Below are 17,327 nucleotides of genomic sequence, written 5' to 3'. Positions count from 1 at the left end.
CCCAGGCGCAGCCTAGGCTGGGGGGACGGGGGTTAAAACCGGCCGAGGCTGAGCCTGGGAACCTCAGGCAGCCCGGGCTGTTCCCATCCCTGGGGACTGAGGTCACAGCCCAGGCAGGGAGAGGTCGCTTCTAAAAGGCCAGAAGTGTTTGGAGGCTGGAAACAGGGGTGGGAGTTGAGGGTGGGGGGTGGGCACATCGTCCCCCCAAACAGTCTTCAAGCAAGTGCCTTCAACTAAGGCTGAACCACGTCCTCAGCCCACCCGCACGGGGCCTTCAGAGCTGCGGCTCACTGCGTTCAGACCTGCAGAGCCCGGCGCCCCTCCCTGCTGGGGAGAGAGGCGACACGACCACCCCAGCCGTCACCCACCCAAGCCCCGAACCCACGGAGGAGGCAGGCACTGTATCACTATCCCCTCTGCAAAGGGGAAACTGAGGCACGAGGGTAACAAACTTCACAATGGACTCTGGGCGACCTGGACGCCAGGGCCACCCTCCGCAGTGGGCGCACTGCCCCCCACGCCGGCCCGTCTCCCCGGCCTCCCTCCCGCTGCTCTGTCTGCGCGCAGGCCCGGGGCTGGGGTCCGCGCCGAGGGACACTCACCTGCGCTGGGGCTCGGCGGGGTGGACGTCGGCCCGGGCCGGCGGGCAGGCGGGAGGGTCCGGGCGGCTGCGCAGCCCTCGGCGGGCGAGCGGGCGGAGGGGCAGGAAGGGGGTGGGGACTCGGCTCACGCCCAGGCAGGAAGTTTGGACAAGGAAGCCTGGAGCCGGGGAGGGGACCCCAGTGTGTGTGTGTGTGTGTGTGTGTGTGTGTGTGTGTGTGTGTGTGTCGGGGGTGGGGTCACCATCAGCAGGGCGGAGCGCAAGGAACGGGGGCGGGCTGCTGGAGCAGCTGTCCTGCCGGCCTTGGCCTTCCCATCCGCAGAATGGGGACGCGCATGCATGGGTCTTGGGCGCTGCCCAACCTTGACCTCCTGAACGACCCGTCCTGGCCGCCGCACACCGAAGCCCCGAGGCACTCCTCCTCCTCTTCCCCATCCTCTTCCTCCTCCTCCTCCACCTCACCTCGTCTCGACTGCGTCCCCGGAAGCGGCTCCTCGAGCCCCCCGCCCCGCGCGGACCCCGGCCTCGCCCCGCGCTCCTCCCCGGCCGCCCCCCGCACGCGTCCATCCTTCGCGTCCCGCGAACAAGCGGGGATGCGGACGCGGGATGGTCCAACCACCGCCGCCCATCCGCCCGCCGAGCAGCCCACCACAGTCGAGGTTTAGAGCAGGGGCAACTTGAGGCTGGTGTGTGACCCATGCTGGAGACCCCTCAACACGCGGTGGGTGCAGACACCCTTCTCCAGGTGTGCTTGAGAACCAGTGAAAATGCGCGCAGTTGAAATGTAGTTTGAGCCGGGCGCGGGGCGCACATCTTTAATCCCAGCACTCGAAAGGCAGAGGAAGGAGGATCGCCTTGAGTTTGAGGCCAGCCTGACACTACTTAGCGAATTCCAGGCCAGCCTGGGCTAGAGGGAGATGCCACCTAAAAAAAAACAAAAACAAAAAAAACAAAAAACAGGGGGCTGGAGAGATGGCTTAGTGGTTAAGTGCTTGCCTGTGAAGCCTAAGGACCCCGGTTCGAGGCTCGGTTCCCTAGGTCCCACTTTAGCCAGATGCACAAGGGGGCGCACGCATCTGGAGTTCGTTTGCAGAGGCTGGAAGCCCTGGCGTGCCCATTCCCTCTCTCTCCCTCTATCTGTCTTTCTCTCTGTGTCTGTCGCTCTCAAATAAATAAATAAATAATTTTTAAAAATTAAAAAAAAAAAAAAAACAGAGGCTGAAGAAACAGCTTAGCGGTTAAGGCATTTGCCTGCAAAGCCAAAGGACCTAAATTCAATTCTCCAGTGCCCATGTAAGCCAAGTGCATAAGGTGGTGAATATATCTGGAGTTTGTTTGCAGTGGCTGGAAATCCTGACACACCCATTCTTTCTCTCTCTCCCCTCTTTCTCTGAAATAAATTTTTAAAATGTTGTTTTAAAAACCGGGCTGGAGGGATTGCTTAGCGGGTAAGGCGTTTGCCTGCAAAGCCAAAGGACCCACGTTCAATTCCTCAGGGCCCACGTAAGCCAGATGCACAAGGCGGTGCACGTGGCTGGAGGCCCTGGCCCGCCCATTCTTTCTCTCTCCCTCTTTCTCTGTCAAATAAATAAAAAATAAAATTTATTTTTAAAAAGTATAGTTTGATAAAAGTTGGTTTGGCTTTTATTGTGGCAAAATATACGTAATATGACATTTTTTTTATTTTTGGTTATTCAAGGTAGGGTTTCACTCTAGTTCAGGCTGACCTGGAATTCACTATATAGTCTCAGGGTGGCCTCAAACTCACGGTGATCCTCCTACCTCTGCCTCCCTAGTGCTGGGATTAAAAGCATGTGTCATTATGCCCAGCTAATTTAAAAAAAAAAAATCTCTTTATTTATTTATTTATCTCAGAGGCAGAGAGAGAGAGAGAGAGAGAGAGAGAATGGGCGCACCAGGGCCTCCAGCCACTACAAACCAACTCCAGACACATGTGTCACCTTGTACATCTGGTTTACATGGGTCCTGGGGAATTGAACTGAGGTTCTTTGGCTTTGCAGGCAAGTGCCTTAACCGCTAAACCATCTCTCTAGCCCTAAAAATATTTTTAAAGTTTTAAAAACATTTATTTGAGAAAGAGGCAGAGAGAGAATGGGTGCACCAGGGGCCTTGAGCCACTGTAAATGAACTCCAGACACATGCTCCACCTTGTGCATCTGGCTTTACATGGGCGCTAGGGAATCAAAACCGGGTCCTGTAGCTTTGCAGGCAAGTGACTTAAACACTGAGCATCTTTCCAGCCCTAAGATATTGTTGTTTATTCATTTGCAAGGAGAGAGATAGTAGGAGGGAAGGAGGGGGCAGTAAGTAGGGGACACCAGCGCCTCTTGCTGTTGCAAACGAACTCCAGGTGCATGCGCCACTTTGTGCCTCTGGCTTTACGTGGGTACTTAGGATTTGAACCCCTGGTCACCAGGCTTGCATACAAGTGCCTTTAACCACTGAGCCATCTCTTCTCCCCAGCCCTATAAAATGTATAATTTTAACCTTTTTTGTTTTTCTTCAAGGCAGGGTCTCACCCTAGTCTAAGGTGACCTGAGACTCACTCTGTAGCCCTGGGATGGCCTTGAACTCACAGTGATCCTCATACCTTACCTCAGTCTCCTGTGTGCTGGGACTAAAGATTTGCACTCCAGTGTCCAGCTTAACCAATTTTAAGTATATGGTTCAGTGGCATTAAGTACATTGCATGTGTGCAACCACTGATACTATCCATCTCCAGAACTTTTGTATCATCCCAAAGGGAAACTCTCTTTGCTCTCCCTCCCCACCCCTAAGCATTGTGACTGGAATACCAGGTACCCTAGCATAGCTTGTCATTTGGTAGTGGGTTTGGGTCACAGCGTGGTGTTCAGGTAGTTGTGACAAATGTGCTCATCTTTATGACCACCATTCCAATAAAAGTATTTTGGGCTGGAGAAATGGCTTAGCCGTTAAAGGTTTGCCTGTGAAGCCTAAGGACCCCGGTTCTAGGCTTGATTCTTCAGGACCCATGTAAGCCAGATGCACAAGGGGGCACATGCATCTGGAGTTCGTTTGCAGTGGCTAGAGGCCCTGGTGCACCCATTCTCTCTCTCTCTCTCTCTCTCTCTCTCTCTCTCTCTCTCTCTCTCCACACACACATATATATATATATATATATACATATATATATGTATATGTATATGTATATATATATATATGCCTCTTTCTCTATGTCTGTTGCTCTCAAATAAATAAATAAATAACAAAATTTTAAGTATTTTGTTGTTATACTATGGAGTCTCAGGGTGACCTCGAACTCATGCCATGGAATTCACTATGGAGTCTCAGAGTGACCTTGAACTCATGGCAATCCTCCTACCTCTGCCTGAGTGCTGGGATTAAAGGCAGGCGCCACCACGCCTGGCCAAGTGAAAGCATTTTTGAAAGTTCATCTCCTCTAAATTCTGCCTGTTCCCCTTTGTAATGATGCCCTCAAACTCCTTGCTCACCCCCAAGCCCCAGGAGGCTCTGTCAGTGAGGGGTGGAATTCAGGCATCAGTGGGTTCTCGGGGCTGGCACGAACTTGGTCCCTCACCACAACGCTTCCAGTTGCTTCGTGGTTTTCCTCACAGCAGCTGACAACACCGGGTCCGCCCCACTTGTGGCGACTAGGAGACCCGCTGTGAACATGAGCGTGCAGGTCTGCAGGCCCTGCACTTTCACTGATCTCCAGAATGGGATTGCTGGTTCCGCATGTGCTCTGCTTTCAAGCCCTCTGCCTACAGTATGTTCTGGGATTCTGACAATCACCACCTTAGAGACAGCCAAGGGTTGTTTTTTTATGCTATTTTATTTATTTAACTTATATAACTCTGGCTCTGAGGAGGGGGGTAATGTGAGCAGGTGGATTCAATGGCAAAGATGGCTCTGGGCAGGAAAGGGAAGAGGCGAGGTTCAAGGTGGTTTTCAGGGCTTCGGTGCCTCCCATACCAAAAGTGTCCAGCAGTGGGCAGCAGAAACCAGAGCATGGCTCAAGGGCCAGCGACCAATGACCATAGAGTTGCATTATGTCTGAAGCCAGAGGGGACCTTGAAAGTCATGTGGTTCCGCACCTTCAAGGGACAAATGGGGGAAACTGAGGTACAGAGAGGAAGGGAAGTTTTCACTCTTACCTGTCTTCATCCAGCTGACCAATTCTTGTCCTTCCACATTCAGCTCACCAGCATTTTTTGTTTTGTTTTGTTTTGTTTTGTTTTTTTTCGAGGTAGGGTCTTGCTCTAGCCCAGACGGACCTGGAATTCACTATGGAGTCTCAGAGTGGCCTCGAACTCACGGCGATCCTCCGACCTCTGCCACCCAGGTGCTGGGATTCAAGGCGTGCACCACCATGCCCGGCTTCCACCCGCACTTTCACTGGGAGCCTCCTCTGGCCCTAAGCCCCATCCCATTCCTGCTTGCTCCTATCCCCACCCTCACCTCCACCCCAGACTCTTGAGTTCCTCCAGGAGGGGACCTGATGGGAATCATCTCTGTGCTCCTGGGGCCTGACACTAAGTGCTAAGAGTGATCTAACCTACCCGCCTTTCCAGCTCCCTGGGCCCCAGCCCTGCTTTCTTGATCTCGTCTGCAACAAGAGGATGGACGGACCCTGAGGATCACCAGGAAGGTAGAAGGGGGCCAAAGTCCCCATTCAGCCTTTTGTTCAACAAGCACCAATGTGGTTACGTAGAACCTGAGACAGAGGTGATGTGGTGGTGAATGAATTGAGAGCAGCTACTCTTATCAAATGACCACCTGCAACCACTTGCCATCTTTTATGACCTTTACACTTAGTAAGCTAATGACTTAAAATTTCCTGTCCTGCACAAAATGGCCTCAATATCCATGACCTCATAGTGCCTGACACTACCTACACAAGACCATCATAAGAGAGGGAAAGATCATGACATAAAAATAAAAGAGAGACTTACTGAGATGGGGAGGGGATATGATGGAGAATGGAATTTCAAGGGGGAAAAGGCGGGGGAAGAGAGGGTATTACCATGGGATATTTTTTATAATCATGGAAAATGTTTTTTAAAAATTGAGAAAAAATAAAATAAGATTTAAAAAAATTTTCCTGTTCTGAAAAAACTCATGCATAAGAGGGTGAAGGGGCTGGAGAGATGGCTTAGTGGTAAAAGTGCTTGCCTGTAAAGCCTAAGCACCCATGTTCAGTTCTCCAGATCCCACTTAAGCCAGATGCATAAAGGTGAGGTAAGTACAAGGTTGCACATGCCCAGTAGGTGGTGGAAGTGTCTGGAGTTCCATTGCAGTTGGTGAGGCACCAATTCTCTCTAACTTAAAAAAACAAGTTAAAAGGGTAACCTTGGGCTTGGGAGATGGCTCAATAAAGATGCTTGCTTTGCTAGCAAAGCCTGCCAGCCAGAGTTCAGTTCCCTAACACACAGGTAAAGCCCAGACACAAAAAGTGGCATATGGACCATGGGTTCTTGTCTATAATTATAGAAGTTGTCAATAAAAAATTAATTAATTAAAAAAAATTTTAAGTGGCACATGGTCTGGAGAAATGGCTTAGTGGATGCTTGCTTGTGAAGCCTAAGAACCCAGGTTCAATTCCTTAGCACTCATGTAAGCCAGATGCACAAGGTGACAAATGTATCTGGAGTTATTTTGCAGTAACTAGAGGCCCTGGCATGTCCATTCTCTCCCCCCACCCTCTCTATCTGCCTCTCTCACACTCCCTGTCAAATAAATAAATAAAATATTTTTTAAAGGACTGGAGAGACAGCTTATCAGTTAAGGCCTTTGCCTGCAAAGCCAAAGGATCCTGGTTCAACTCCCCAAGACCCATGTAAGCCATATGAACAACGGGGTGCATGCATCTGGAGCTCCATTTGCAGTAGCTAGAGGCCCTAGCATTCCCATTTTCTCTCTCTCAAATAATTAAACAAAATATATTTTTAAATATTTAAGTAGCTTAGGAAGAAGCCGTGTATGGTGGCACACGCCTTTAATCTTAACAACACTCGAAAGGCAGATGTAGTAGGAGGATCGCCATGAGTTCGAGGCCACCCTGACACTACGTAGTGAATTCCAGGTCAGCCTGGGCTAGACAGAGACCCTACCTCAAAAAAAGAAAAAAAAAAAAAAGGAAAGAAAGAAAGAAAAAGTTTAGAAAGATTGTTTTTAAAGTGGTACATGTATCTGGAGTTTGGGGCAGAAATAAAATGTCCTGGAATGTCTATTCTCTCCCTCTCTGTGTCTCTCTGTCTCTCTTTTCCTCTCTCAATTAAATAAATAAAAATACTTTTAGAAGAAAAGAAAGAAAGGTCACCTCCAGTAAAGACCTCAATAAGGAAAGGAGAAGGCCTGCGGACATCTGGGAGAAGAGCATTCTAGCTGGTGCACCAGCAAGTATGCAAACTCTGACAGCAGAGCATGCACCTCTCAGGGCGTGGATGGGAACTGTGCAGGCCCAGGAAAAACACAAGATGCTCTGAGAAAAATCTTAGAGAAGATCAGGCTGCTGGAGATTACACATGTGACGAAGGGTTGCTTCGAGCAGGGATCAGATCATGAGGCTTTGAAAGAGACATCACTGGAGAACAAGGCGCAGTGACAAGGAGAAGCAATGAAAGCTAGAAAGAGGGTGCGGGTGGTGACAATAGCTGATGGGGAGCCGGGCGAGGTGGCGCACGCCTTTAATCCCAGCACCTGGGGGGCAGAAGTAGGAGGATCGCTATGAGTTCGAGGCCACCCTGAGACTACATAGTGAATTCCAGGACAGCCTGGGCTAGAGTGAGACCCTACCTCAAAAAACAAAAAAAGCTGATGAGTGCTGCCAGAGAATGATTAGTGCTGGCCCAGAGCAGGAGTGGAGGAGGAGGACTGGTGGGATGATCTAGGGCAGGAGTGGAGGAGGAGGACTGGTGGGATGATGTAGAGCAGGAGTGGAGGAGGAGGACTGGTGGGATGATGTAGAGCAGGAGTGGAGGAGGAGGATTGGTGGGATGATCTAGGGCAGGAGTGGAGGAGGAGGACTGGTGGGATGATGTAGAGCAGGAGTGGAGGTGGAGGACTGGTGGGATGATGTAGAGCAGGAGTGGAGGAGGAGGACTGGTGGGATGATCTAGGGCAGGAGTGGAGGAGGAGGACTGGTGGGATGATCTAGAGCAGGAGTGGAGGAGGAGGACTGGTGGGATGATGTAGAGCAGGAGTGGAGGAGGAGGACTGGTGGGATGATGTAGAGCAGGAGTGGAGGAGGAGGACTGGTGGGATGATGTAGAGCAGGAGTGGAGGAGGAGGACTGGTGGGATGATCTAGAGCAGGAGTGGAGGAGGAGGACTGGTGGGATGATCTAGAGCAGGAGTGGAGGAGGAGGACTGGTGGGATGATCTAGAGCAGGAGTGGAGGAGGAGGACTGGTGGGATGATCTAGAGCAGGAGTGGAGGAGGAGGACTGGTGGGATGATGTAGAGCAGGAGTGGAGGAGGAGGACTGGTGGGATGATCTAGGGCAGGAGTGGAGGAGGAGGACTGGTGGGATGATGTAGAGCAGGAGTGGAGGAGGAGGACTGGTGGGATGATGCAGAGCAGGAGTGGAGGAGGAGGACTGGTGGGATGATCTAGAGCAGGAGTGGAGGAGGAGGACTGGTGGGATGATCTAGGGCAGGAGTGGAGGAGGAGGACTGGTGGGATGATCTAGAGCAGGAGTGGAGGAGGAGGACTGGTGGGATGATGTAGAGCAGGAGTGGAGGAGGAGGACTGGTGGGATGATCTAGGGCAGGAGTGGAGGAGGAGGACTGGTGGGATGATGTAGAGCAGGAGTGGAGGAGGAGGACTGGAGGGATGATGCAGAGCAGGAGTGGAGGAGGAGGACTGGTGGGATGATCTAGGGCAGGAGTGGAGGAGGAGGACTGGTGGGATGATCTAGGGCAGGAGTGGAGGAGGAGGACTGGTGGGATGATGTAGAGCAGGAGTGGAGGAGGAGGACTGGTGGGATGATGCAGAGCAGGAGTGGAGGAGGAGGACTGGTGGGATGATGCAGAGCAGGAGTGGAGGAGGAGGACTGGTGGGATGATGCAGAGCAGGAGTGGAGGAGGAGGACTGGTGGGATGATCTAGAGCAGGAGTGGAGGAGGAGGACTGGTGGGATGATGTAGAGCAGGAGTGGAGGAGGAGGACTGCTGGGATGATCTAGGGCAGGAGTGGAGGAGGAGGACTGGTGGGATGATGTAGAGCAGGAGTGGAGGAGGAGGACTGGAGGGATGATGTAGAGCAGGAGTGGAGGAGGAGGACTGGTGGGATGATGTAGAGCAGGAGTGGAGGAGGAGGACTGGTGGGATGATGTAGAGCAGGAGTGGAGGAGGAGGACTGGTGGGATGATGTAGAGCAGGAGTGGAGGAGGAGGACTGGTGGGATGATCTAGAGCAGGAGTGGAGGAGGAGGACTGGTGGGATGATCTAGAGCAGGAGTGGAGGAGGAGGACTGGTGGGATGATGTAGAGCAGGAGTGGAGGAGGAGGACTGATAGGATGATCTAGAGCAGGAGTGGAGGAGGAGGACTGGAGGGATGATGTAGAGCAGGAGTGGAGGAGGAGGACTGGTGGGATGATGCAGAGCAGGAGTGGAGGAGGAGGACTGGTGGGATGATCTAGAGCAGGAGTGGAGGAGGAGGACTGGTGGGATGATGTAGAGCAGGAGTGGAGGAGGAGGACTGGAGGGATGATGTAGGGCAGGAGTGGAGGAGGAGGACTGGAGGGATGATGTAGAGCAGGAGTGGAGGAGGAGGACTGGTGGGATGATGCAGAGCAGGAGTGGAGGAGGAGGACTGGTGGGATGATGCAGAGCAGGAGTGGAGGAGGAGGACTGGTGGGATGATCTAGAGCAGGAGTGGAGGAGGAGGACTGGTGGGATGATGCAGAGCAGGAGTGGAGGAGGAGGACTGGTGGGATGATGCAGAGCAGGAGTGGAGGAGGAGGACTGGTGGGATGATCTAGAGCAGGAGTGGAGGAGGAGGACTGGTGGGATGATGCAGAGCAGGAGTGGAGGAGGAGGACTGGTGGGATGATGTAGAGCAGGAGTGGAGGAGGAGGACTGGTGGGATGATCTAGAGCAGGAGTGGAGGAGGAGGACTGGTGGGATGATGTAGAGCAGGAGTGGAGGAGGAGGACTGGAGGGATGATGTAGAGCAGGAGTGGAGGAGGAGGACTGGTGGGATGATCTAGAGCAGGAGTGGAGGAGGAGGACTGCTGGGATGATGCAGAGCAGGAGTGGAGGAGGAGGACTGGTGGGATGATGTAGAGCAGGAGTGGAGGAGGAGGACTGGAGGGATGATGCAGAGCAGGAGTGGAGGAGGAGGACTGGTGGGATGATCTAGAGCAGGAGTGGAGGAGGAGGACTGGTGGGATGATGCAGAGCAGGAGTGGAGGAGGAGGACTGGTGGGATGATGTAGAGCAGGAGTGGAGGAGGAGGACTGGAGGGATGATGCAGAGCAGGAGTGGAGGAGGAGGACTGGTGGGATGATGCAGAACAGGAGTGGAGGAGGAGGACTGGTGGGATGATGTAGAGCAGGAGTGGAGGAGGAGGACTGGAGGGATGATGTAGAGCAGGAGTGGAGGAGGAGGACTGGTGGGATGATGCAGAGCAGGAGTGGAGGAGGAGGACTGGTGGCATGATGCAGAACAGGAGTGGAGGAGGAGGACTGGTGGGATGATGCAGAGCAGGAGTGGAGGAGGAGGACTGGTGGGATGATGTAGAGCAGGAGTGGAGGAGGAGGACTGGTGGGATGATCTAGAGCAGGAGTGGAGGGGGAGGACTGGTGGGATGATGTAGAGCAGGAGTGGAGGAGGAGGACTGGTGGGATGATCTAGAGCAGGAGTGGAGGAGGAGGACTGGAGGGATGATGTAGGGCAGGAGTGGAGGAGGAGGACTGGTGGGATGATGTAGGGCAGGAGTGGAGGAGGAGGACTGGTGGGATGATGTAGAGCAGGAGTGGAGGAGGAGGACTGGTGGGATGATGCAGAGCAGGAGTGGAGGAGGAGGACTGGTGGGATGATGTAGAGCAGGAGTGGAGGAGGAGGACTGGTGGGATGATGCAGAGCAGGAGTGGAGGAGGAGGACTGGTGGGATGATCTAGAGCAGGAGTGGAGGAGGAGGACTGGAGGGATGATGTAGAGCAGGAGTGGAGGAGGAGGACTGGTGGGATGATGCAGAGCAGGAATGGAGGAGGAGGACTGGTGGGATGATCTAGAGCAGGAGTGGAGGAGGAGGAGTTGGCCTAGAGAAAGTGCAGAAGAGGTGTCTCTGGCCACCTATCAAGACCCAGGGTCTGATCTGGAAGCTTCCCTTCTACCTGTGGCAATCAATAGTCTTGTGAGGAATCATAGAGGCTACTTCCTTAACTAATCTTGAGCAGACCACCCTAATTCTGTTGGTGGTCCCTCCAACACTGCCTGGTGAGGCTGCTTGAGCAGATAGCTCTCTGCCCTCTCTGCACGGGCTCTGTGAGTTGGATGCCAGCCTACCATGCAGCGCACATCTCCTCGGTCCCCAGAGATGGGCTGGCTGACTCTCAGACAGATGGAAAGCCTCTGCCCGCAACCAGATCTGGCTGGCACTGGCCTGCCGTGGCTACAAGGAGTGGGCATGGCCTCTCGGGAAGCACCATGGGGACAGAGCACGCTGGCTGCCCACAGTACCCGGGTCGCCGTGCTGGTGCAAGCGAGCTCGGTTCTCACATTAGCGGGCTGAAGCGATGTCCTCCCTCCCCTCAGGAACACATGCCGGGCTCCCCAGCTGCCTACCTTCCAGCCCGCACCTCCCCACATCTCTGGCTCCAGGTTCCGGCCTCCAGGATCGTCTGGCCTGAACCTGTCCTCTCGTCCCAGGCTTCCCGTGTCCCCAACACGCTTCTGCCGCCTGCCAGCCTGCTTGGCGCTCAGACTCACAGCCTCGCTCTCACACTCTAGCTTTAAGCACAGCTCAGCCCAGCCCGCCCTCCTGTTGGGGCCGATTTAGGGGCTATCACGGAAAGGGGGGCTAATGGAGCTCATGGGGGCGCCCTGGTGATGAGGGAAGTAGAGAGGCAATTAGCTGTGCTGGCAGGCTGGGAGCCACCTAATGTGCCTGCTGCGGAAAGGGCCAGCTGTGGGGGCTGTGTGTGGGGGTGGCCTGCCCCACCCCCACATTTAGAGATAGACTTGAACTTAATTCCACATCCCTCCCTCGAAGGAAGTTGGAGGGTGCTTCAGGAGGGACATCCTGAAAAATTATGGAAAGGGGCAAGGGTAGGAGAGCTGGATGGGGCACACTGTGGAGAAGGAAGGAGGTTGAGAGAGGAGTCAAAAGTTCCTGGCCCCAAACACACACACACACACACACACACACACACACACACACAGGAGAGAGAAAGAGAGAGAGAGAGAGAGAGAGAGACTCAATTGAACCCGATCCCTCGCTGGGGACCCACTCCTGATTAATACTAACATTAGCAGTGAACGCTCACCACCCGGCCCTCGTCATTAATTACCTCCTCTCCTCTCCCAGCCTAGCAGCGGGGGACGCAGCTCCTCAGGGACAGAGAAGCCAGCGTGTGACCCCTCTGCCCAAAGGGGCACCCGGCCTCCTCCTCCAAGGAAAATGGAGAAAGAGAGAAGAGGGAGGAAAGTGGCCTTGCTCCCACACTCCAAGCCCGGCTCCCTTTCCGAGCTTCCAGCACATACCCGCGGTGGGTAGGGGTGCTCCCCATAAGTGGTGCCCCCAGTTTCTGAGCCCTCCAGCCCACACTCCTGCACGTCAGCATGAGGACAGGGCCGTGCACAGGCCCAGGCAGAGACAGAGGTGCACTAACTTGCTGGGGGTATCTCATGTGCACAAGAAACCAGATACCCCAGCTTTACAGCTGTGGGGGGGCAGGTAAGAGATCCCAGGGCAGGCCAGGAACCCTTTTCACCTCCCACTAAGCACGCATTCATCAGTGAAAACAGGCTGTAGAAGAACAGATCCAAGTGCATCCAGTCGGTCCCTAGCCGGGCACCACGTCTTGTCCCCTTTGCCGCCTCCCCAGAGCCCTCACCCCCCAACTTGTGCCCCTGGTGTCATCCTTTGAGCAGACCCTAGCAGGCCAGCTCCCACTCCAGGAGTAGGGCGTGGTGTGGGAGCTTTGCGGATCTTCCTGAACCCCTTCCAACACCCCTGTGCACCCCATTATAAGACCACGCAAGCCTGGAGACCCAGCAATCGATATCCCTCAAAGATGAAAACGCTAATAACTTTACCCCTGTTGTCCTCCACCTCAGGCTTGCATTAGCCCTGACCACAGGCCCCAGGCAGCTGAGCCCTGCAGTGGGCAGACCTGCGGCTCAGTAACCCCTTCCGATCCAGGTGGGGAACCTGGGGGAGATGACAGGAAGGACTTCCTGGCACCTGGGAATGGGAAGCCACAGAGCAAGTGAAGAAAAGTCCTGGACGGACACTATCCAATCCCAGATCAACTCTATCAGAGACTTGACCCAAGATTTGTATCAGTTATTTATTTATTTATTTTTTCCCCCCAAGGTAGGGTCTTGCTCTAGCCCAAGCTGACCTAGAATTCACTATGTAGTCTCAGGCTGGCCTTGAACTCATGGCGATCCTCCTACCTCTGCCTCCCAAGTGCTGGGATTAAAGGCGTGTGCCACCATGCCCGGCTCAGTTACCTTTCTTGTGCTGAGATAAACTACGGGAAAAAATCATTTTAAGGGAAGAAGGATTTATTTCACCTTACATTTCCCGATTACGGTCCGTCATGGCAGAGAAGGGATGGCGGCAGGAGCTGGAGGCCGTTGGCCACATTGACGACCACTGTCGGTGGTCATGGGGCCCTGCATGTGCCTGATCTTGGAAGCTAAGCAGGGTTGGGCCTGGTGAGAACTGGGATGGGAGAGAGTGCTGAAAGTGGGTGTCTCCTTTCACCCAACCCAGGACTCCAGCCCACGGAACGACACTGCCCACAGTGAAGGTGAGCCTTCCCGCTTCAAGTAACCTAATCACAGCAATCCCTCACGGACATGCCCAGACACTTGTTTCCTAGGTGATTCTGGGGCTACTCAGGTTGGTGGTCAACACAGACCATCACAGGCTCTGTGACTGAACCTGTCTACGAGGTGTCAAGGTCCCTGTCCCATCCCCTAGGCTGCCGAGAGGTGAACCAGGAGGGACACACCCACCGGGAGAGCCAGGGGGTCTAAGAACAGGAACTAGGGGGCATTGGTGGGAGGCTTGGCCCTTCCCTCACTGCAGCAACAGGCAGCTTGCAGCCCCTCCACGCCTTACACCCTTTGCTCCGTAGGTAAAAGAGACACTTGGGTTCAGGGAGCAGAAGCTTCCTAAGCTCTGACCCCCATAACAGACCATCTATCCCTGAAACCAACCAGAACCTGAGACTGGGGTACCCAAGGACTGAGGCAGGCTGGAGAGGAGTGAAGGAGGGGAATAAAAACAGTGAGTTCGGCCGGGCGGGGTGGTGCACGCCTTTAATCCCAGCACTCGGGAGGCAGAGATAAGAGGATCGCCATGAGTTCGAGGCCTCCCTGAGACTACATAGTGAATTCCAGATCAGCCTGAGCTAGAGCAAAACCCTACCTCAAAAAAAAAAAAAAAAAAAGAGTTCGGGGGCTGGAGAGATGGTCTAGTGGTTAAGGTGCTTGCCTACAAAGCCAGAGTACTCAGGTTCAATTCCCCAGGACCCACATACACATAAGCCAGATGTATAAGGTAGCACATGTATCTGGAGTTCGTTTGCAATGGCTGGATGCCCTGGTGCGCCCATTGTCTTTCTCTCTCTCCATCAAATAAATAAATAAAAACAAATATTTTTTAAAAAAACAAAACAGTGAGCTCTACCAGGCACCAACTGAGAGTGGACCCCATCAAAAGAGCTTTGCATGGGGAACTTGGCTAAACCTTCCAACCACGCTGTGTGTTTCCCGCTATTGTTAACTCCGCGTTGCAGTGGGCACTAAGGCACAGAAAGACTGAGGGACTTGCCCAGCGTCATACAAGTTGTAAGAGGCTAACGCAGGCTTCATAGTCTGGAAGTTTACCTACCAGGGCCCGCAGCCCAGCAAGGAGAGGAAAAGGCCTCAGGTTAGTGGGAGATGGGGCAACAGAATCCTTAGGGCAGGAGTGGAATCCAGGCAGAGGACAGCAGGTTACCGTTGGGATTCTGCATGGTCTCGGGCGGTGCCCAATGCACACAGGTCATGGGGCTCCAGCCACCAGCTCTTTCCTTCCCTCCTGGCTTCTCCAAGGCCACCCCTGTAGCTAACTCTGGCCTGTCTTTCTCAGCTGTAGCCCTCTCCCTCCAACACACACACACACACACACACACACACACACACACACACACCAACCTTCTCTGTCACAGCTGGTGAGCAGAGATCATCTGAGGCAGTACTGTGCAGTGTGGGGGCCATGGAGCCAGTCTGTGCCCTGCCGAAGATAGCCTGTCATCCCAGCAGGGCAGGAAGCTGGAAGCTAGGGTGCCTGGGTCCTGCCTCCTCTGGCCCTCAGTGGGCAGCCGGTTGGAATGTTGGCCAGGTATGCTCACTCCACCTGGCACGGGGAGAGCCTGAGCCTGTGCTGCCCGCAACCCCCCAGGACCTGTCTTGAGGCCAGGCCAGGGTGGGACACGTGCCTGCCCATGCCTGGAACCTGACAGCTGCTCCACCTCCTGTCTGGAAAGAGCTCTGTGGGACCAGGGCAGAAGAGATCAAGGAACCCCTCCCTCCGCCCGGGCTCCTCAGAGACCTGTCTTGGGGCTGGGGCCCTAGGGAGTCTCCTTGTCTTGTGCAATACTGTGTGCCTCACTATCTATCTGGGACGGGCCCCGGGCTTGCTCAGGAAGGGCGATCAGCTCCTCAGTCAATGCTGAGTGAGCCTCTGCTTTTTTTCTGAGTCTTTCTTCCAGGCAACACAGCTGTTTCTGAGAAGGGAGAGCCGAGGGAGGGGCCCCGATGTCCCATCACGGGTTTCTATCCTGATCCCAAGCCCCCCCCAAGAGTCCTCGAGGCCCCATCCCATCATCTATCCCCCTGTAGCCCCACATCTCAGCCGGCATTCAGCCCCCGGGGGACGTGGGGGGCAGCTAATGGACTTGGCACATGTAGGAGGTAATTAACAAGGAGGGGGTAGAGACCACCATGAGACAGGGACACTGTTAATGACAGTGGGACCCCCGGCAATGGGAAGGGGTGTTGTGTGCATGTGCTGGTGTCTGGGCTGGCTGTGGGCGGTAGGCTAGTGTGCACCAGCATGTGCATCCGTGGTGGAGAAGGAGACACTAGCTGACGGTGAAGCGAGGACCCTTGTTGCCCCACACAAGGGCCCAGGGAACTGTTCACACCTTTATGGGGAAGAATCCAGATCCCTCTGCTGCCGTCTCCCCAAATTTTCCCTTTGCTCCAACTTCATTCCCAGAATCCCTTGCCTTTCTTGCTCAACTTCTCCAGCTTTCACCATCTGGGTCCCCATAGTCAATATTGGAAACCTGGGGTGCCATAGTCCATCTTGGAAATGCCCCTAGGCCCCAGCAGGGCCCTCAGCGACAGCCCAATCCTGCCCCCGCGGACCTCTTCCTCAGACCCTGGGCTCCTGGTCCAGAAGGGCCCTGCCTCGTCTTCAAGAAAGACTAAAAAGGCGACGGCAAGGACAGGGAGCAAGCCAGTGGAGGTCCTGGTAACTTCAGGGCACGTTCAGCTGCTGGCCATCGTGCGCCTGGCACAGGACTCCTCTGCCATCCTCTCTCCATCCACGCCCCTCTGTGTGTCTGTTTCCCTATCTCTGCATTTCCCTCTGTAGTCTCTTAACCACTATGTCCCTGGTCCCACCTGCCAGATCTGGCCATCCCGCTCTGTCTCCACACCAGGGTGGTGCGGCACCACTCGCCCCGGGGCAGGAGAGGAGGGCCTGATAAGGTAGGCCCTAGGGAGCAGGCCCTCCACCCCCATCAATCAGCCACCGCCCTGGGCTAGCCCTCCATTAGCCAGGAACCAGCCTGGACAAGAGGCAGACATTGCAGGCTGGGCTCAGGGTGATAAGAGTAGATTAAATCATAGGGACAGGGCGAGGGACTGAACACCCGGGGACAGGAGACAGCTGCAATTAGCCCCGGAGCTTTGGGAGCCAGCATGCACTGTGTAGGAGCTGTGCGGTGATTGGAAGTGATGGGCCAGCGGCCTCCAAGTTGTGGTTCCTGCCTGGGGTGGGAAGGAGGCAGAGCTCTAGGACCCCTGAATGTGGGTCTGGGGGACCTTAGTGCAATAGAAACCCGAGGCCCCTTAGTTAAGGTCGCTGGTGTTCCAAGGGTCACAGGGGCAGGGAGAACCCACCTGCCCTGTAAGCAGCATGGGTCAGAGCGCCGGAGCTCTGTCCTCAGGAAGCAACTGCTCTGCTCAAGGAGGGGCCGAGGCGAGGAACAGGGGCCTGCCGCCTTTACTGCAGCCCTTAACCTTGACCTCTCAGCGCTGAGGACAGAACCCAGGGCCTCCCCCACGCCAGGCAAGTGCTCCATCGAGCTATAGCCCCAGCCCGCTTTTTACTTTAGTTTTTTTTTTTTGTTGTTTTTTTTTTTTTATTTATTTGAAAGCGACAGACCCTGAGAGAAAGACAGATAGAAGGAGAGAGAGAGAGAATGGGCGCGCCAGGGCTTCCAGCCTCTGCAAACGAACTCCAGATGCGTGCGCCCCCTTGTGCATCTGGC

Source organism: Jaculus jaculus, chromosome 19, assembly GCF_020740685.1.
Source record: "Jaculus jaculus isolate mJacJac1 chromosome 19, mJacJac1.mat.Y.cur, whole genome shotgun sequence".
NCBI classification, from domain to species: domain Eukaryota; kingdom Metazoa; phylum Chordata; class Mammalia; order Rodentia; family Dipodidae; genus Jaculus; species Jaculus jaculus.
Note: the sequence above shows the minus strand (reverse complement) of the source record.